Source organism: Heterocephalus glaber, unplaced genomic scaffold, assembly GCF_053883595.1.
Source record: "Heterocephalus glaber isolate CG9 unplaced genomic scaffold, H.glaber_assembly_v1.0 deba00001497, whole genome shotgun sequence".
In the NCBI taxonomy this organism is placed as follows: domain Eukaryota; kingdom Metazoa; phylum Chordata; class Mammalia; order Rodentia; family Bathyergidae; genus Heterocephalus; species Heterocephalus glaber.
In genome coordinates, this window is record NW_028258320.1 from 23,671,219 (window position 1) to 23,693,370 (window position 22,152).

The window sequence follows — 22,152 nt, forward strand, 5'->3', positions numbered from 1 at the left end:
TAGTGTTTTTGTCAGTAGAGAGTCAAAATACAGTAATAGCTAACTGTTCTCTTTTTTGCCATGTGGTCACTTCTGCAAGTAGACAGTACAGCAGAGAGCTGCACTATAAAGTATTCCAGTTAAAACTGTAAAGGAAGATAAGCTAGATTAGAGCTTTGAAATCATTAAATACTTCTCAAGGCACCTGAAGTGTCTTTTAAAGAAATGTTAATATTGATAACACCTGGAAGTATAAAATATATGTATTTTTTGAGGCAGGGTCTTACTATGTAGCCCTGGCTCATAGTAAATTGGCTTCGCCTGTCCTCAGCCTTCCAAGTAGATGGGATAACAGGTGTGTACTATCACTCCCACCCAGGATTAATTTTTAATGAAGGTTTTGATAATTAGCAGAATGGCCTAACTCCAACCTAGTCATAAACATGTGGAAATTTCACATACATATCCAGAAGTTCTGACAACAAGAAGGGTACTCTCCTATGTGACAATTGGTTAAGACAGAACCTCAGCCACTCCCTCTGAAGAGGACAATTACAGTTCTCTCTAATAAACTGTTCTCCACAATCCCTCACTCCCTTCTTTCTTAAGGTTTTTTCACATTACTTATTTGATCTAGTAGGCATTTGAGTTAAAACCCCTGATAAGTATATTCCTTTGCTTTACTAATTAAAAACAATATAGGAAACAGAAAAAAAAATTAATGTAAAAAAATGTTAACATTGGGCCGGGGATTTAGCTCTGTGGTTCCACCGCCTGCCTCACAAGTGCAAGGACCCGAGTTCGATCCCCGGTATCAAAAAAAAAAAGTTAACATTTATCCACATTGCAGATTGGCCAGTCCTGTTTTCAATTTCTCAAGGAGCTCATTCTTTACTAAACATGCATTGAGCATCGTATTTGTGCAAGACAATGTCCTAGAGAATATCCATAAAAGTGTAAGATATGGTTATGGTTTAGATCAAAAAGGTCTCCCAAGCGCCTCCTGTGCTCAGATGCAGGGCTTTGGACAGTGATCAAACTATGGGTGCACTTCAGCTGACTTGCGTTAGGAGGTGGGGACTGGTTACAGGTAGGTCACTGGGGGCGTGACCTAGAAGGGGACAGATCCCTCCCTAGCTCCTTCCTTCTCTCTCTGCTTTCTGGTTGCCAGGATGTGAACAGCTTTCCTCAGGTGGATCCTTCGCCCATGACTCTTCTGCTTGGAGCCTGTGGACCATGGACTGTAACTGTGAGCCAAAATAAAGCTCTCCCCCTTTATAAGTTGTAGGTGTCAGGTGTCATCATGTCCTTCAACAAGGAAAGTAACTAAGATACACACTAAGGCTCTGAGTTCAATCCCTGGCATTGAAAAATTAAAAGATAAGATAGCGTCCTCACCCTCAAGTTGCTTGTGATATGACTGGACAAGGCACAAAAACATGTTCTTTCTTTCTTTCTTTCTTTCTTTTTGCGTTTCCATTAAATAGTTTTATTTTAAACGTAGATAAGTTTGATGCTAACAGCTATTTAGGATAAGCATTCTTTTTTTTTCCTTAAATTCTTTTATTGGTACATTTTAGGTATACAATATGTTTACATTTATCATTGGGTGCTTGTACCTGTTCATGATGTATCTTGGTTCTTATTTTTTCCCCATTCCCTGTGCACCCTTCACCCCCTCCACCCTTCCCTATTTACAAAGACTTTGGTTCCATTTTTTCCTTTTCTCATAATTTTTCCTTTCCCTTCTTTCCTTTCCCCTTCCCCTCCCACTTCCCCTACCCCTTTGGATATTTTCTACCTATTTCAAATTATCAATTATTCATTTTAATCATTTTAATCCTTATTTACACTTTCAGTTTCTCACACCAGAGAAACTATTTGGTATTTACACATGTGTGTCCTATTAATTTCACTTAAGAGTATGATTTCAATATGCATCCATTTAGCTATAAATGTCTCTAATTTCTCATTCTTTGTGGCTGAGTAGTACTCTAGTTTATTAAAAAACCACATCTTATTTATCCAGATTCCAGTTGATGGGCACTTGGGTTGTTTCCAAGCTTCAGTTATTACAAACTGTGCTGCCATAAACATGGGCGCACATATATCACTGTGGTATGATTCTTTTAATTCTTTTGGGAAGATACCCAACAGGGGAGTAGCTGGGTCAAATGGGACCTCTATCTCCATACTGATTTCCACAGTGGTTACACCAGCCTGCACTCCCACCAACAATGGAGAAGGGTTCCTTTCTCCCCACACCCCCACCAACATTTGTTATTAGTTGATTTCTTTTCTTTTTTTTTTTTTTTTTTGGTACCAGGGATCAAACTTGGGTCCTTGCGCTGGAGAGGCAGGCGGCGGAACCACTGAGCTAGATCCCTGGCCCTGTTATTGGTTGATTTCTTGATAGCGGCCATTCTTTCTGGAGTGAGGCAGAATCTCAGCATTGTTTTCATCTGCATCTCTCGAATGACCAGTGATGTTGAACATTTTTTCATATGTTTACTTCTGCTTTTACTTCTTTGTCTCAGAAATGTCTGTTCATTTCAGATGTCCATTTTTTAATTGGGTCCTATATTTGGGGGGTCTGATTTTTTTAAGTTCTTTATATATTCTAGATAGTAGTCCTTTGTCTGAGATACAGCTGCTAAAAATTTTTTCCCACATTGTAGATTGTCTCTTAGCTCTGTGGGTAATTTCTCTTGCAGTGCAGAAGTTTTTAATAAGATGAGATCCCAGTTGTTGATGCTTTGTGCTAGTTCCCGTGCTACTGAGGTTTTGTGCATAAAGTCTTTTCCTATGCCAATGTCTTCCAGAGTTCTCCCTAACTTGTCTTCCAGCAAGTTTAGTGCTTCTGTTTTAATATTTAGATATTCAATCTACTTCAATCTTAGTTTAGTGCATGGTGATAGATATGGGTCTAGTTCTAATCTTTGGCAGGGTGAAATCCAGTTTTTCCAACACCATTCATTAAGGAGGCTATCTTTCCTCCAATGAGGGTGGTTGGCTCCTTCGTCAAAGATGAGGTGGCTGAGTATGTCTGGAGTTGTTTCTGGATCTTCTAATCTATTCCACTGATCCTCAGGTCTGAAAACATGTTCTTTCTTTAAAATCCTATCTGAAAAAGTATGTAAATGAGGCTTAAAGACTTTATTCTAATTTACTCAAAACCACTGAAAATGGAACTTATCTTTTCCAATTTATGGACTTCTATCTGTCAGTCAAAAACTGCAATACCTAATGTTTGAGTAGCTAGCATCGTGTTCTGGGATGTAAAGCACTATAAACCACAGTCATTATTCTTGAGAAATCTCTATTGCAGTTGAACTGCAAAGATATTAAGCAAATCATTCAAACGCTGGTCTGCACCTGATGAGTGTTTGTCACCATGGTGCTCAGGGATCATTTCCTGTGCGGGTGTCTGAGAAGACTTGATCCCACCTCTGAGGCCCGAGCAACTCTGTGCAGACATCATCTTTGCCTTAATTATTTTAACCCTCTACCAAGGCTCAGAGCCAGCTGACAAAGAATTGAGGTTTTCCTCAGAAAGCCCACATCATTCTGACTAACAAGGACAGGGAAAGTTTAAGCAAGGAAGTAGTGATGAGGGTACAAGGGAAGAGAAAGAAAATTAGAAAGTCCCAAGGAGAAGAGAGTTTGGAAGGACTCCAGAAGCCTCAGAGAACCTCTGAATAGCCTTCCGGTTCTTCAGTCCCTCTGCACTTGGATTCCTAACCGATATTTTACTGGTTATGGAGGCGAAGAGAGCTCAACTAGGTTCAGATGATGCCCCTCGTGTATGCAACCTGAGCCTGTTCGCTATATGATCCATTCTTCTCCATGCCTTCTTCCTATGCATCCCTCCTCAGTCCACCCCATCCCACTCTGATCTGTATTTCTTTCCAGGGGTTGCCTTTCCCAGAGCTCAGGTTTACTGGCTGCCCTCTGTGATTGGCCAGTGGGAGGAGGAGTTGGGGTAAGGGAGAATCCTGAGGTCACAGCTCCCTGCACCTTGGATAGCTTCTTGAGTGACTGGTGGGTCACCCCTTTGGCTTCAGCTCTGTTCAACAGGCCTGCCATCCTTCCCACCACTGCTAGGTGATCCTGGCTTCGGGGAGCCTACCTGTTTCACTTCTCCCTCTCTGTTGATAAAAGCTTGTTTGGCTTCCAGCTTTTCCGTCACCTGTGTAAACAATTCCTGTATTGAATTTCTTCTCTTGTAAATACTTAACTGGGTTTCTGATTTCCTTGCTAGATCCTGATTGATGCATATATGCATAAAGAACTGGTCTATTAAAATGATGACTTGCAATACTCAAGAGTGGAACACAAACGCTAGGTCTCCTCTCACCCCCACCTCCAGTGTACAGGAATTACATAGATGACTATTTAAACAGAAGATTTATCTCACTGAGATTCAGGAAAAACTGGGTCACCACCTGAGTAGGAGCAATGGTCATACAAACCCACAGTCCTCGAAGTATATCATAAGCAACCAAGTGTCCCATGGTTGTCACGCCATGGGCTAATCTATGAGAAACTATGAGAATGTGATGGTCATGCAACCCAGCCCACAAACTTGGATGTGCCAAGAGCTTTTACAGTTCTTCAGATCATTTAAATTAACAATATGTCAAACAGGTAGTGAGGGAAAATAAAAGCAGAAATATTTTTATTTCAGAAAACAGGAAGACAGAGATAAAAGTCAGAAAGACAAGGGGCAAGAATAGCCAACTCATTGGGTTCACTGGTGTGAAGGGTGAAGCAATTGATCCTCAACATGAAACAGGGCATAGAAAGGGAATGACTAAGTGGCCAAAGGAGGAGCCAAGAAAAGTGCCAGTTCCCCTCCAACAGGGACACTCCTGCGGGTTCATAATTTAGTAGAAATGCCCACAACTTGGAAAAACAGATATTTTCAGAGAATTAAAAATTCAAGACTGCATTTCCCAGTAAACAAAAATGGTTTGCAGATTGACTGTCTTTTTACAAATTTGAATATAAAAATGTTGTCTTTGCATACACGGTAAAGGATGGTTTATATACTATATTTCTTCTATCTCCTGGGTTATTACTTATAAAAATTCTACAAATTAAATATGTATACACAAGACATGTATCTATACATACAAAATGGTATGAATTATCCAATTCCTAAGTCATTAAACCAAGTCCTCTTTGCCCATCTTTCAGGACCTGTTATTTTTTTAGGACACACACAAACACACATATACTCCCTCAAATACTTCTCAAGATATTTTAAAATAAACTCACTTTATTAATAGAAATCAGGCTGAGATTTTTTTAATACTCCATATTCACATAGATTGTTATGTGAAAAAATGTGATAGAAATGCAGGTGCATGCTGGAAATACTAAATTAGGAAAACAGCTGTGCTTTTTACATTGTCCTGCCCTAGAAAAAAGGCACCCAGGGCATTCCCAGCAGCTGGCACATTCTACATGATGTGCTCATTACCACAAGTAAATAAAGTCAGTAAATTACTGGCAGAGCATGGGGGGCCATGATGAGTCTAGGAAATAACCCTTTCATCAAACTCTCTGCACATTGTATATTGCCTGAGCAAAAACCAAATAATGATGATCAGTTGGGAATTAATATTTTAGTCAAAGAGGAATGGAGATGAATGCATACTATAAATTATTAACCAGTACTTGTACTCTATCCCGTTGGCAAAGCGTGAAAGAGGCTTCTAAAGAAATAGGATACATAGGATACATATCTTCTACCTACCTAGCCATGTTTACTCCAACCCATGAATAATATCCATAGAGATGCATATCTCTAAGACATCCAGAAGGAAATTTATACCTGAATTTCTCTACCTTTCTGTACTAGAATGTAAGCAAAACATAAGTATTCCTGTTTATACTTACATAAACATATGCTTTTATTTTACATATCTATAAATGTTATTGTGCTGTAGCAGGAGAACAATCATTGGGATGGAAATGAAGACACATCAGGTCTTGCCTGCCCCTGGTCATGACCAGTAGTGACATCTTAACCTCTCTGGCCTCAGTTTTTCTCGATTGTAAAATAAAGTGCTGGAACACAGAAGACCTTGAAGAATACTGTAAGCTTCAAAATTCTGCATAAGGGCCTTAGAAGGAATAGCAGTGGACGGGACTAAGGAAAAGTTAGCTCTAGCATAAAAATGAAAAATGAATGTAAAAATTGCTCAATTTTTTAAACCAATGAAGTATACAGCACAGTAGAAAATGTACATATATTATGTGCATATACTAAATATGTACTATATAACACATAGATATTGCTGCCCTCTTAATGAAAAAAATTATGAACCAATAATTGAACACATAAGCTAAGACTTCTATATTTGTATAGTAGCATACCATGCAAGTTATACAGGGAATTATTAAAGCATTAGCATTGAAAATTGAGAAATAGTACTACTTAAAATACTGTGCAATCAAAGACACGCAATTTCCTGGTTATGTAATTCTAATATGTAAAAGAGATGGCAGCTTTCTGGTTTTTCATTTTGTTTTGTTTTGGGTTTTTTGTTTTTGGAAAGGGCCTTGCCATGTAGTTCCAGATGGCCTTGAACTCACTGTGTAGCCCAGGCTGGCCTTGAGCTCGCAGCAGTCCTCCTGCCTCAGCCTCCCGAGTGCTGGGGTGTGTGCCACCATGCCCAATGTTGGGCAGCTTTTACTATATGCTTTTTAATTTTTATTTTTATTAGTACATGTTTGCAGTGCATGATGACTACATTTATTGTGAGGAGTTGGTACATATACATAACAAGCCCTACTTCTTTTTACCTCCCCTTTTCTCCCTCTTCCTCCATCTTTTGGTCTAAAAGACCCTACAATGCATGACTTGGTGACTATTTGCCAAAAGTCCAGAAGGAGAAGGGAACATTAATACTTTCTCCCATACAAATCAGTCTATGATAAGTCTACTTATAAGTAGTTTATAAGCTACTCTCTCTCCCACTCCCATAAGAGCAGGAGAAGATGTGGAAAGAAATCTTTCTGATGGTTTAGGATTTGTTTTGAACATTGAAGAGAAGCTTTTGTCTCAGCTCTGTGGCACAGAGCAGGGTTTGCACCTTTGGAAATATCCTAGTAGATATCAGAGAAGGTTGGAGTACATTGACTCCTAGCCTCTTATTTTACAGGCAAAGGCAGCCAGAAAGGGTAAGTACCTTACCCTGTGCTAAGCATTTTATTTGGCAGAGTTAGACTAGAAGTCAAGTCTTTTAACTCTGTCCAGGCTGCTTTCCCTTGCTGCTTCCTTTTTCTCTGTGTAGTTCCAAAACAAATGCTTTCCTCCTTGACTTTTGCCAACAGTCCTCCTGGGATGAATAGGGCATTCTGTTACTTGTCCCTCCCAGAGAAGTTCCTTTCAAGCCATAAAGTTTTTCCCAAGCTGACTAATGCTTTGCTTGGTCAGAATTGTTTTTGAGCCATCCCTCTAAATATCCTCTCCCAGCTGACCAATCTAAGAGCCAGATTCAGACCCACTGACTTCACTCTGCTGCTCCCAGGAGTGGTACAGCCAGCACAGCCTGTGTGATGTAGGTTAGTGACTCAGTGACCAAGTATCATACAAGGAACAGGATCTCTCTGAAGGACTTGGAGTGGCAGATGAGATACAAATCTCTCTGTGTCTCAGTTTTCTTATCTGTTACATAGGGGAAGATTTTCATTTAAATTTTAAATAATTATTAATATTTTTAGACTTTATTTAATAGACACAAATTTAAATCTTCCAAGTAGGAAGTAGATCTTTATGCTTTGCTTTGTTTTGCTTTGTTTTGTTTTGTTTTTGAGACAAGGTCTCGCTATGCAGTTCAGGCTAGACTTGAACTCACTCTGTAGGCCAGGTTAGCCTCAAACTTATAGCGATCTTCCTGCCTCAGCCTCCCAAGTGCTGGGATTACAGGTGTGTGCCACCACGCCTGGCAGAAAGTAAATCTTTAATCTTACCTAGCTTATTTCTTTATTTCACAAGAGAAATAAAAGGATCAGAAAGTTTTTTATTTGTTAAATAAAAGTCACCTACCTAGATTAGTGGTAGAGTTGAAAAACTAAGCATTTTGGCATGTAATTCAGTGCTTCAGGCTCTATGTCTGCCATATGCTCACCCTATTCAGGGTGCTACATAAATGTGACAATCTAGAACATGTAAAATCATGTACTCACATTGAATCTCAGTAAGGTTTAAGATAGTGGTCTCCTCCCCTCAATTTAATTTTGTTTCTTGTAAATTATGTGGTAAGTCTTACTATGTAATTTTAGATACAGGGACAGATTGCTAGTCAACTCCTACTACCTACAATTTTGAGATGATCAAGCTAGGTCAGGATGAAAGAGGAAGCAAGTAACAGGAAGAACTAACTGCACTAAAACATTGCTTTATAAAGCTAGAGATTCACAGGACGTAGAGGCAGCCCTAACCCTTCCTCTCTCATACCCCCTTCTCTGAGGGAAGTTAGCAGACCTGGCCCGCACTCATTTCCACTCCTGTCACTCACACTTCAGGTTAATTCAGGCTCCCAATCACCTGGCCAAGTGTGGATAAAAATGACAGGTGTGGAGGAGCAGACTAAGCCAAAACTCCACCACCCTTAGTGATTATTTGATATTTGCCTGAGAACTGCTCTACTTTAAATCATACAACTATAACCAAGGGCCTGCTATGCTCTGCAAGAAAACAGTTTAAAATAAGTAGAAATGGATCCTGAAGAGCATATCACCCAGAGCTCCGCTACCACAGTGAGAGAAGAAAGGAGATAGAAAGAAGGCAGGTCAATTGCCCTCCACAGAGTTTCTTGGACATGGGGCTACTGTGGGATGGAAGAGCCTTAGAAGAGACAAAGAAGGGCCGGGGACTTAGCTCCGTGGTTTCGCTGCCTGCTGCACAAGCACGAGGACCCAAGTTCAATCCCCTGTACCAAAAAAGAAAAGAAGAGACAAAGAAGAATTAAAATGATTTCTCCATATTAAACTGGGCTCAGAGGCCAGCGCTGTCTCCTAGACCATTCTTCTCTACACAAAACAACAGCAGCTTTCAAAATAAGAAAAAGTAGGATTTTTCTTAAAGACAGGAATCATTTCACAGACTCAAAATCAGACCACACTGAAGCTCTGTCTGCAAAAATAATGGTTTTCCCTGACATTTTAAACAGCACAATTTAACGACTCAATGTTTCGTTTGACATTTAAGAACTCATCCATCTCCAAGAAGCTTATTGGCAAATCTTCTCAGTTCTAGAAATTAGCAAATATAGTATGCATGAGAACACATCTACAAAAGCCCAAAACGCTCTTTAAAAATGAATCCCAAGGCACTACGAATAAACTATTTATTACCTATACTGAGCTGGACCTGCCTCTTTCGTCAGGCCCTGCCAGAGCAACGTTCGTAAACCACTTACCCTTTCAAGGTAAGATGACTCTGTTTGTGCAATGGAAAAGCAAGCATTAAAGAGTAGGATTTTCTGGGTTGGAACTGTGGCTATTTTGCTGCTTACAAGTTGTGTGACCTTTAGCACATTACTTAACCTCTCCAAGTCTTGGTTTCCTCATTTATAAAATGGTGATAATAATAGTTCCTATCTTATTGGGTTAAGATGATGAAATGGGTCAATATTGTAAAGTTTTGGAAACCATCCGGCAGAATGAAGGCCAGATACATTGTTTGTTAGAAACTTACAAATGATATGTATGTGCTTATTTTTCTTTGAGGTCATTTGTATACTAACCCCCACTATATGTGATCCAGACTGAAGCCAATCAATATATGACATTTATCCTGCCCCTTGTGATTGCTTTGTGGATGACACATAGTTCCAATCAGAGCCAACAGGATGGTAGGTGTCTAGTTCTGGGATTCCTGGGAAAGAGAAAATGACTGTTATTAGAGTTGACTTCTAGGATATAGTCTGGAGCTGCTGCCACCATCTTTCAAGCATGAGAGAAGAACCTATGTGAGAATAACAGAGAGTGAAACAGACCCATGCAGAGAAATCACATTCTGCTGACATTGTCTGAGCCTCTGATCCTGGGGTGCCTGAAGCCAAACCTCCCAGATTTTTCAACTATAACTCCTCATTTACATTCCCCATTTTCCTTCTATTAGTTTAGGCTGAGTTTTTGTTGTTGTTGATGTTTGTTTGTTTGCCCTTTGCAACTAAAAGATACTAAATTCATACAATTCTCATTATGCCCATGATGTGTATCACAGCTAAGCAGCCAAGATCAAGACAGTCTCTGCCTCAGGAAGCACGGAACTTCCATGGTTGCAAATCGGCATTGAAAATGTGAAATTCTGGCTTTGTGACTATTCTCAGGTTGCTTCACTTTTCCTGGTCTCAGTTTCCTCATCTGAAAATTTGAAAACCAACTAAGTAATCTTTTTATCCTCCCAACTCTAAAATTTTATGACCAAATGTTGGCTACCTCTGAGGTTTCTCGTAGGCTCAATTTTTCCAGTAGCTACAAAGCCAAGAAGAATAATTCTGAGGGGAATCAACCTAGTGATGATTTACATGCATTTTCAACAACTTTGCCACATTTCAAACATCACATTGGAATTATGTACCTACTTTTGTATAGAAAAGACAGGTTAGGTTTAAAAAGAAGACAAGAAGCTTTTCTAGTTGATCAGTGAGTAGAGTTTGTATCAGGTCTCTGCAATCAGCAATAGAGAACTGGGAACAGAGACAATTGTCTAGCCGTTATCTGCCATGTCATGTGTTCCACTTCCTCTGAGACCAGCATACTCTATACTGTCCCAGAGCATCACTGCCTCATGTAAGCACTTGTAGAAATTGGGAGGAGAGAGCAAAGAGCTGTGATACTCACGCAAAATATATTTGCAGAATAAAAGATAGTATGATAAATCTTGTTAGAGAGCTCTTAGTAACTGACCTTAATTGTTTGGAATGTACTTAAAAACTGAAAGAGAAGGAAAAATGACAATTTCTGATCAAGTTAGATACATATCTCTTCATCCAAGAACTAAAGACCATATACGTGATTCATAAGAAAGATCTTCAAACCAGGTGTGGTGGCGCACATCTGTAATCTCAACGCTAAGAAGCTGAAGCAAAAGGATGGAAAGTTTGAGCTCATCTTGGGCAATTTAGTAACTTAACAAGACCTTTTCTCAAAGTAAAAACTAAAAAAGGCTTGGAGGTGTAGCTCAGTGTGAAGGCCCTAGGTTCAATTCTGTTCTAGTTACTTTTCTCATTGCTGAGACAAAATACCTGACACCCAAAGTTAAAGGAGGAAACGTTTAGTTAGCTTACAATTTGTAGAGGTTTCAGTCCATAATTGCCTGGCTCCAAACCAGAGTGGCTTTTTCAGAGCTTGATCTAGACTGTGTGACACTGGAATTGATTCACCGGTGCAATGCTAGGATCAAGCGCACTAGGATTAAAGGTGTGAGTGCTACCTGTCCTAAGTAACTTGGATAAGACATAAGGGATAGAAAGAGCTGTGGCTGCCCCTTGATTCTTTGTTACTTTCTGCCAGCCACCTCTGAAAAAGCCCCACCTATGGCTGCATGAGGCATTGGGCGACATCTAGACACAAGCCATAACAAATTCTAAGTACAAAAAGAAAAAAGAAAAGATCTTCAAACTATTCTATTTAATTTTCAACATGAATTGATTTCCTTGTTTCTCAGACCATCACCAATTAGAAAGTCATTTAATGAAGGAAAATGAGGATAGGTAGCAGAAAAGAACTCAAATTGCAGCCAATACAAGAGAGGGGTCAGAACAATTATTAAAAACCTCTACAAAGCTTCCAGGTATGGCACAACTGTAATCCCAGCACTCTGGAAGGCTGAGGCAAGAGGACTGTAAGTTTTAACCCAGTCTGGGCAACTTAGCAATTTAGCAAGACCCTGTCTCAAAATGTAAAAATAAAATAGAATAAAGATCTGGGGATGTAGCTCAGTGAGGAGCCCCTGAGTTCAGTTTCTAACACTGCAAAGGCAAAACAAAAAACCAATATAACTTAAAATAATAATCACAGAGGTCCAGGGTCATTTACATATACCCCAATAATGCTTGCTGAGATACATTACCTTTATCCTTATTGAACAAACTATTAGGGAATTCTATGTGTTTATTAAATAAAATATTCTAAGATTGGTTTATTTTTGGCAAAAATAAATTTAATCCTAATAATAACCCAATAATATACAAGGAGTTTAAATAATCTCCCCAAGGCCATACAGTTCATCACTGGCAGATTAAGGATTACACCCAGACAGTGTAGCTTCAGAGACCAGTCACTCAGCCACCACCCGAGCTGGGTCCCTTAACATTGCCTGACAGCCAGCACCACAACTGCTAATCACTGTTTATGACCACCATCAACAAAGGTAAAGCAGATAACCAACATATTCTGCTCAATAAAGCCAACAAGGCAAAAAGTCTATGTAAAATATTCTCCTCCAAACTAGTGATACTAATATAAATTAATAACATTAAAGTACCATATTAGTAGTATTTGTCACTTACAAATAAAAACTTGAGGTATCTAGAAAGTTCATTGTCCTGAATTTCCTCATTCTCTGTTGATAACAAATAAAAACAGCAGCATTGTAACATAAATTATTTCCATTCTAAGCAAAGCTTATTTTGAACCTCTAAACTGAAATTTTCTTATCCTACAAAACCTTTAAAGAGCAAAGGATACACAGTCAAAAGAGAAAAATCATTAAGTTGTAGATTGAGAAAATGTTGCAAGGATTTAAAACTCAGTGTCCTGGTAATGAAATTTATGATTAATAGAAGAAGTATTTTCTTAAATAAAATATCAAACCTATCATATATGATAATATACTTTAAATATTTGGATTTGGACTATGAGAATGAAGACTATGATAAAGAATAACAAAAAGTTTGGCCCTTGCTATCTCTTTATTTATGGAAGAAATAACTTCTTGAAATTCTCTGGAACATTATCTGTTGACATCAGTTTTACAGCATCCTTTTATCCCTGTATTAAATTTTGCTTCTAAACCACTAATTGTAGGTTGGCTTTGGTCAAAGTAGGAGTAACTTTGTGTGTGAGTGTGTGTGTGTGTGTGTGTGTGTGAGAGAGAGAGAGAGAGAGAGAGAGAGAGAGAGAGATAAAATTGTGTGTGGCCAAAGCAAGATTTGCTTCTTTAAAAGAACTAGCAAAAGTGTGCATGCCAAGACAGCAGCCAAAAGAAGAAGTCCAGTGCTGGCTGTAGAAGCAAGCCAAAGAAAATAGAGCCAAAGATAATCTGGCTAAAGGAAAGATGACAGAAATGATGTGATACTAGTGAGTATCTAACACTGAGAACATTTAACCTTTTATTATCATCACATGTGGATTTCCTGCAAATTCTTCATGACTCAAATGTGACCCACATTCATCCATGCCAATTGAGAAACTGATTCTAGTGTATATGTCCTAAATGTTTCCTTAAATTCATCTCTCCTTACTTTATCAATCAATATGAAATTCATTGCTACTATTTTTATTGGTTTTTAAACTGGGTTACACTCTGTATATTAGCTTAAATTTATATTTCAAATTATCCTCAGTCCATATTGTCCATGTTGACTCTAATAACATAGCCCATAATCTTTCTTGAGCAAGAAACTATTGCAGAACTTTAAAATTTTAACCTCAAGCACACAAGATTGAATTAATCTTATCTTTTATTTCATGTACCTGGAATTACTGGTCTATTCTGGTTCTCCTATTCTTCATCACTCCTTTGATCTCCATGCCCAATACCAGTCCCCCTGGTGGGAACTGATACCTTTGATAAAGGTATTTCAATGTCCATTTATCTTTATAAAAAGCATACCTTTATTCTGTGTTAAAATACATGTTTTCAATTTATGTAATTAGCATTATTCTACAGAACTAAACTTTTTTTTTTTTACTAATATGTTTTAAAGATCTATCCACATTGCAATATATATGTCTACTTTGGTGCTTTTCCTAGTTGAGTAACATCACATCCATTCTCCTGGTTGGTTCTTAGATTACTTGCAACACCACCACCACCACCCACCCCTGACATCACTCTAAGTAATGCTGGAATAGACGTTCTCATGGATCAGTCCTCTGTAAAAAAGTAAAAAGTAAAGTCATGAAGTGTCTCAGTTCTAAGTCTAACCCTTTCATTTCATAGCCAGGAATTCTATGTTGAAAGAGGTTAAGAATTATGTAGCCTGGGCCAGGGATTTAGCTCAGTGTTTCCGTTGCTTGCCTCACAAGTGCAAGGTCCCGAGTTTGATCCCTGGTATAAAAAAAAAAAAGAAAGAAAAAAAGAAAAAAAGAATTACATAGCCTGCAGCCAAAGGACAGAAATCATCAAGTTACAAAAAATTAGTTAATAACAGAGGACTAGTTCTCTCTACTCTCAGACAGCATGGTCTAGCACATTTAACACATTTACCACTCTGTAAGATACATTTTTAAGTAAAATACTTAAGGTATTGAAAGTGAGTATTGAAATAACTTATTCAGAAAAGTCCAATATCCTACATCCTAGAAATCAAAGTTCAAATATGTTACTATATTCCACTAACTCATAAAAAGGATAAACTCACAAGCTAGGAGGAAATAACATGGCATCAGTGCACATGGCTACACAGCAGGCTGCTATTATGTAATATATTTAAAACTAAATGTGGAGGAAATAACCCAAACTCCACCTCCAACCCAGCTTTGCGGCTTTTTATTTTTGTTAGGAAAACACCCAAAGGGATATGAGTCAGGTATCTTTGGGGAGGTGTTCTGCTGCGGAATGGTCACATTTGTCATTTTGAATCTTCTGCACTAGGCCTTGAAAAGAGTGATTTTTTTGATTCATTGGTGGGAGGTGATGGTGATAGAATGCAAATACCTGGGTCCCCTGTGACCAGATGTTTAACTTGTACAAGTCTGTTTCCTCTTCTAAAATCAAAGGAGGGTCTTGTATGTAACAAACAACAAACAGAAAGTTTCATTGTTCTCTATCCTTATTTATAGATGAAATCAATGTGACTCATGACATCTGATAAATGTGATTTTAGTCTTTTTTATGACATAAAAATGAAATACAGTTGCCTGATTACCTGGGTTACATGGTTTCTTACTTTGTTGATCACATTTACCAAATGGTGAAATAGTATGCATGATATGTGCAGAATCAGATTTACCATAAAACTGAAGCAATGAGTCTGGGAGACACTGGGAGTTATGGAGTGCTCTAGGCTTGGGAGAGGCAGACTTGGAAACATTACTATATGTGTTTCTGGTAAACTGCCCAAAGAGATATCAGAAGACATGGAATGAAATCTCTAAATCTTCATTTGTTGTGATTTTTTTGTATTCTAAATAAACATTCCCTTTTATAACTTAATTTTGTTTATCATTTTGTATCTTTTTTCCACAAAAGGGATTCTTAAATTGAATTATTTTAGACTACATAAAAGCCAAATTTTCTCCCTGAATGTATATGTTTAACACTGTACTTTGACATTATGATCAAAAACATAGATAAGGGCCAGGGGTTTGGCTCAGTGGTTCTCCCGCCTGTTTTGCAAGTGCAGGGTCCTGAGTTCAATCCCTGGTACCAAAAAACCCCCCAAAACATAGATAAATCTGAATTCACACAGCAGAGTGCTCTGCAGCAGAAATGCTCCCCTAAATTGAATCCTTGGCCAAGTCATTCTTCTTCTGGGCCTTAGCCTTCTCATTTTTATAAATGTAGACTTGACAAGCCCCCTAAGAACTCTTCCCACTCAGGAAATCCCAACTCCATTGTATGTTTCTTGCCATACTTCCAACAACATTCTATTTTACATGAACTCCATAGTGAATTCTCATTGTAAAAAAATTAAGTCTTCAGTAGTGTGAGTAATTACACCCACTATACAACTATTTAGTTTGTAAATGTAAATGAATGAATTTGGTTCTCACCATCAAGCACACTAATTATAGCGTGTCACTATAGAACTGATTGCTTTGTAAGGGCAAGGACATTTCCTTCGTTGGTTGTCATTTAAACTGACCAGATAAAAAGACATGCTGATTTTCATTTATATCACAACTCAAAATAATCCATTCTGAAAGAGGAAGAGATATTTTTACAATCCCAATGAGACCAACTAAAATCTCCGTGTAAACCAAGCTGTTTTAGAAAATACGAACAAAATAGTTGCTTTAGGAAGTATGAAAAAAACAGAGAGTATGAATAAAGTTTATGAGAAATCAATGACAGTTGTTTTTCTTCTGAGCTTAGATATTTAAAGTTTTAAAAGAGAAAAAATTGATAGTTCAGTTTAGTTCTCAAACACAGAAGTAAAGAAATCAGTGGTTGGAGACATTCTTTTCCAATGATGAGTTCTGTAACACGTTGCTACTTATTGGGTGGAGGTACCATGTCATTGGGCACCTCCAAAATAAGTATGATGGATTTGGGATTTTATAAATTGACAGGTACCTTATGCCACTCAAGTTTACATGTTTAAAGTATGAAAAGCTGAGGTCCAGTCAAAAGAGTCACCTGCCTGAAGTCACATGCCTGAAGTCAGATAAGGCAGGACAGGAGCCTATTCCTGTGACCAAAAACTTGGTGTGTTTCTTCCTTTACCAACCTCACTTTGTGGAACTATTTGAATACTTTCATGCTTCAGTGCCCAACAGGGAGCTTATGGCACAAAATATGGAGTAATCTTTTGTTTGAACCCAATATAAAATTTTATAATAAGGTTACATTAATTAAGGCCATGGGTATTAGTGCCAAGAGGTTTCATGCTGCCCCAAGATGTAAGTATTTGAGAAAACAGTAGAAGCAGGAAGGTCACTCTTGCTTTCCCATTCACCTCTGAAACGTGTCATAAAACCTTCATTTCAGAGGTGCTCTCCCTATACTCAGGGGAAGGGTATCCTTATCCTTAAGGACACAGAGATGCTGAGAAGAATCTACTCAAACAGATTTGATAAGTTTCTCCTAGTTTATTACCATGAGATCAGCCTCATTTTGTTCATTTTCCGTAGCACTATCCACCTTTCATCAGACCTAAATATAAAAACATAGATGTTTCTCTCTTTCTTCGGGCCTTCATTTCCAAAAGGTACTGTGTCATGTAAAATTTACATTAAATGAACTTGTATGCTTTTTTCTTGTTAATCTGTCTTTAATTATAGGTGTCTCAGACATGAACCTTGTGAGGAGAGAGGAAAAAATAGTACTTTTCTCTAACACAGTGAAAATCTAGATGAAGAGATCCACGGAATGCAATGACGTTCCCAGAAGTTAGACCTACATACAAGTGGTCTTGTATGAATGAAACAATTTTGATGAATGAAAGTTGTGCATTGGCAGAGCAGAGGGTAATAATGGCTAATAAATAGTATGGAAGTAAAAGGTCATCCATATGGAAAAAAACCTGTATCACTACAGTTATGGTTTAGACCTAAAATATCCCTCCTAAATTCTCAAGTGTGCAGATGAGGATTGGATCATGGAGGTGCTATACTCATCGATGGACTCATCTATTGATGAGTTCAGTAGCTCAGTGTGCTGTTAGGAGGTAGGACCTAGCTGGAGGTGTCATTGAAGCTGTGACTTGAAAGGGTAAATTCTTATCCCTGGCTCCTGCCTTTACTTTCTGCTTCCTGGCTGCCATGAGTTGAGCAGCTTTTTGTCTGCCATGCTTGTCTGCCATCCTGTTTCTGCCTTGGAATCAACCAACCATGGACTGAATCTGTGAGCCAAAAGAAACCTCTCATCCTTTAAGTTGTGGGTGTCGGGTATTTCATCCAGTGGTAAGAAAGTGACTAAAACAACCACTTCAAACTATATGCATAGGCACACATGAAACAATTTCAGGTTGATGAAATGTGAAAAACCAAAACTTTAAAATATTTGGAAGAAAAACAATAGAGAGTATATTTTTGACATTGTGATAGGGAAGGATTTCTCAAGCAGAACACACAATCACAGGGAAATGTTCATTAATTCAACAACATTTTAAAAATATATCAAAGGACACATATCTATACAGTTACATTCATTTGTAAACATTTATTGAAGCATATCAGTAAGACTGTGTCTATTACACTTTAATTTTAAAACTTAAAATGTAAAAAAAGATATTAACAGACAAGGCACAGGATAGGAAATCTGAATGGCCAGTGAAAATGAAAAAATGTTCAGTCTCACTACTCACGTGAAAATGGAAATGAAAATCATAATGGAGATACATGTTTTACACATTTAACTAGCAAACTTTAATAAATCTGGCAAAACCAATTACTGGTGAGAATGTAGAACATCAGAAACCTTTATACACTGCTGGTAAAAAAAACATTGCTAAAGATTACAGGCTCACAGGGAAACCTGAAGCATTGTTTTCTTGTGGGGTTTTTTTCCCCATTAAGGTTATTGGTACATTTTAGGTATAAAATACAGTTACATTCATCATTGGGATCTTGTATCATTACATGAGTATCTTGGTTCTCATTTTTCCCCTTCCCCCGCCCTCCCTTCACCCCCTCCACCCTTCCCTATTTGCAAAGATTTTGTTTCCATTTTTTTCCTTTTCTCATATTTTTCTTTTCCCTTTTTTCCTTTCCCCTACCCCTCCAACTTCCCCTGCACCTTTAGACCTTTTCTTCTTGTTACACAATATCAATTATACATTTTTTAAATTACAATACCAAGATTTAGGAGACATTACTACAGATTTTACAGAATTTAAAAGGATAGAGAAAGCATATTTCAAAAATCTGTTTTGCAATAAATTTCACAACAACTAAGAAGTACCTTGGAAGATGAATTAATGGAACTAACTCTGGAGGAAATATAAAATTTGAATAGTACCTATTAAAGAAAGTATATTCCTAGCTTGAAAAACTACCTATATGACAACAGCAGGCTCATATACATTTTAACTGATAAATTATATCAAACAAAGCAGAAAGAAGAAGGAACACTTCTCCCCTCATTTAAGGAAATCAACATTGTGCTAATCCTAAAAATGGATAAAGATAATAGAAGAAAAAAGTATGAACATAGATAGAAAGTTGTTTAACAAAACAAACTGTTAGAAGTCAGATCTGGCAGTATGTAGAAAGTGATTTTATTATAGGGATGGCAGTGTTGGTTCAGCTTTGGAAGATCCACCCCCAAAAGTCATCATTTTAACAGAGGAAAGGAAAAAGCCATATGATCCTGTCACTACTTGGAGAAAAAGTATTGGACTAAATTCTACAGCTGTTCATGGTAAAAGCTATCAGGAGACTAGAAGTAGAACAGAACCTTCTTAACAGATTAAAGATATGTACGCCATACTTCCAGTGAGAATGCCTTATATGAATGGAGAAGATACAATGCTTTCTCCTTAAGGTGGGGAACAAGGGCAGATACTTTATCTGTCCATTAAACTTTGAAACCTAGGCCCCACCAAAATAGTCTGGCAATAAAATGACACAATTAGGATAGGATTGGCAAGGTAAAAGCAAAATCTTTATAGGTAGATGAAATGATTATCTACAGAGAAAATACTAAGAAATCTCCAGGAGCCCCAAGAACTTGTATTTGAATTTAGCAGGATTAGAAAACACAAGGTATATATAAAAATTCAGGTCTGTGTATACTTGCTATAAATGAAGAATTGGATATTGAAATTTAAAAGTTATGTAGGAGTTCAAAGGACCTAGAAAAGTTAAAAGAAAAAAAAAACAGTGTTAGAAGATGTTTAGTACCTAATTTTAAGACTTCTTCTAAAGCTACAGTAATCAAGCCAGTGCTGGTGTAAGGGAAGACATATAGATCATTGGAATAAAACAGGGAATCTAGAAATAGAACCACACATATATGGTCCACTGAGTTTTGAAAGGTTATTTAACATTAGCATTTTATAGAATATAAATTCAATTCAAGAGCCGAGGAAGAGATAGTGTTTTCAGCAAATGGCACTAGAACACCTGGTATCCATATATAAAAAATTAACCTCAACCCTTTATTTCCATACATGAAAACAACTTGAAGGGATCTATGAACCTAAATATGAAAGCCTAAAAGTGTAAAACTTTAAGAAGAAATTATAAGGGAAAATGTTTATGAATTCAGGGTAGGCAAGAACTACCTAGGATACAAAAGACATGATGTATAAAAGAAAACAATTGATAAATGAGATTCCATCAAAATTTAGAACTTTAAATGACATCATTAAAATGAAAAGTAGTCTTTAAACAGACCATATTTACAATGCATATAACCTGTGACCAGAATATATAAAGAATTCTTAGAGCTCATTAATAGACAACACAATTAAAAAGTAGACATAAGAAGATGATAAATAGCCAGTATAGCACAAGGAAAGGTGTGCAACTCTAGAATCAGAAAAATACTAATCAGTACAATAACAAGATTGAATTATACACTCATTAGGGAGATGAAGTTAAAAGTTTTAAAAGCCTTGTCATGACTTTTCTTTTTGTTGGATTCTCCCCCTTTGTGTTTAATTTGTCACACCCAGTGGATTCATTCTGCTGGGTTTCCTGGGGTTGTGATCCTCATTGTCTTTTCCTAGGGTATTGTCTAAAATTTTTTGGACTGCCCGTTTGGTATTCATGAAGTCCCTGAGTTGCTCTTTATCATGAAAGTATCTTATTTCTCCATCAATTTTGAAAGATAGTTTTGCAGGGTACATCAATCTGGGTTGGAGGCTGTTTTCCTTTAGGGCTTGCAATACATCACTCCAAGCTCTTCTTGCCTTGAGGGTTTGCAATGAGAAGTCTGCTGTGATTCTGATGGGCTTTCCTTTGTATGTGATTTGTTTCTTTTCTCTCACTGCTTGTAGAATTTTGTTCTTCTGTTGGATTTCTGGAATCCTAACTATTATATGCCTATGTGTAGATCTTTTTTGATCAAGGCTATTTGGAGTCCTATATGCCTCACTTATCTGTATGTCAAGCTCTTTTCCCCTCCTTGGGAAGTTTTCTGTTATCACTTCTGTGAAGAGTTTTTTTATGTCATCTGCACTCTCTCCTGTTTCTTCATTGACTCCAGTCAGTCTTATGCTATTCTTCTTTGCATCATCTAGCAGCTGCTGAATTGATTTCTCGTGTTCCTTTACAATTTTAAAGCAATTTTTCTTTTCCTCCTCACTAATTGCAATCTTTTCTTCTATATCTGAAATTCTATCCTCACATTGGTTCATTCTGCTGTGCAGACTTTCGATAGAGTTTTTAATCTCCTGGAAATCTGTTTGCATCTGTTTTATGGATTCCATTTGTTTCCTATGTTGGGATTCCATCATGTTCCTCAGATCCTCTATTTTTTTATCTGTGTCCTCTCTAGATTTATTAATCATGTCTTGCACCATGAGCAAAATGTTTGCTGTTATCTGAGTAATTATTTCTGATTTCATTTTTCCCAGATCCTCTTTTGTTGCCAGTTCAGAGAGCCCTGGTGGTTGAGTATCAGATTGTTCCATCTCATTTCCCTTTGGGGTTGCTGTAGGTGATCCAGAAGTCTGTTTTTCAGGCTTGATTACATGTCTTCTCATTTCCAGGGTAGGGGGGGGTGGGGGGTGGGGGGGATGATGCTTCTGGCATCCGTACGGCTCACCTTCTCTGCCCTAGGAGCATGGGATGGCAGCGGGGGAGCTTCCTTCCAGGTGCTGGGACTGGCTCACCTTCTCTGCCCTAGGAGCTTGGGATGGCAGTGGGGGAGCTTCTTTCCGGGTGCTGGGACTGGCTCAGCTTCTCTCCTGAAGCATTGTTCATAACAACAAAGTAAGAAAAAAATCCTGTAAGTCCAGGCAACAAAAAAATAGATTAATAAAGTGTAGTCAAACTAGAATACTATATGATAGAAAATACATGAAGCAGAACTAAATATCCCAACATGGATACATTTGACATTATAATGTTAAGCAGAGAAGAAGAATTTACATAAGAATTACAAAAGGAGGTATTGATTCTGGGTAATAGCTGGCTTTATCTTAACTGAGAGTTTATCAAAATCCTTTAGGGGAGTCAGGAAGCCAGGGCCTGAGTGAATCCTGAAAAATATCAGACTTGCCACAATTGGAATACTTGGTAGGTCATAGTATAAGCAAGGTACTGCACATAGGGCAGCAATATGTTTATATCTTCTACAGAACTTCTCACTTT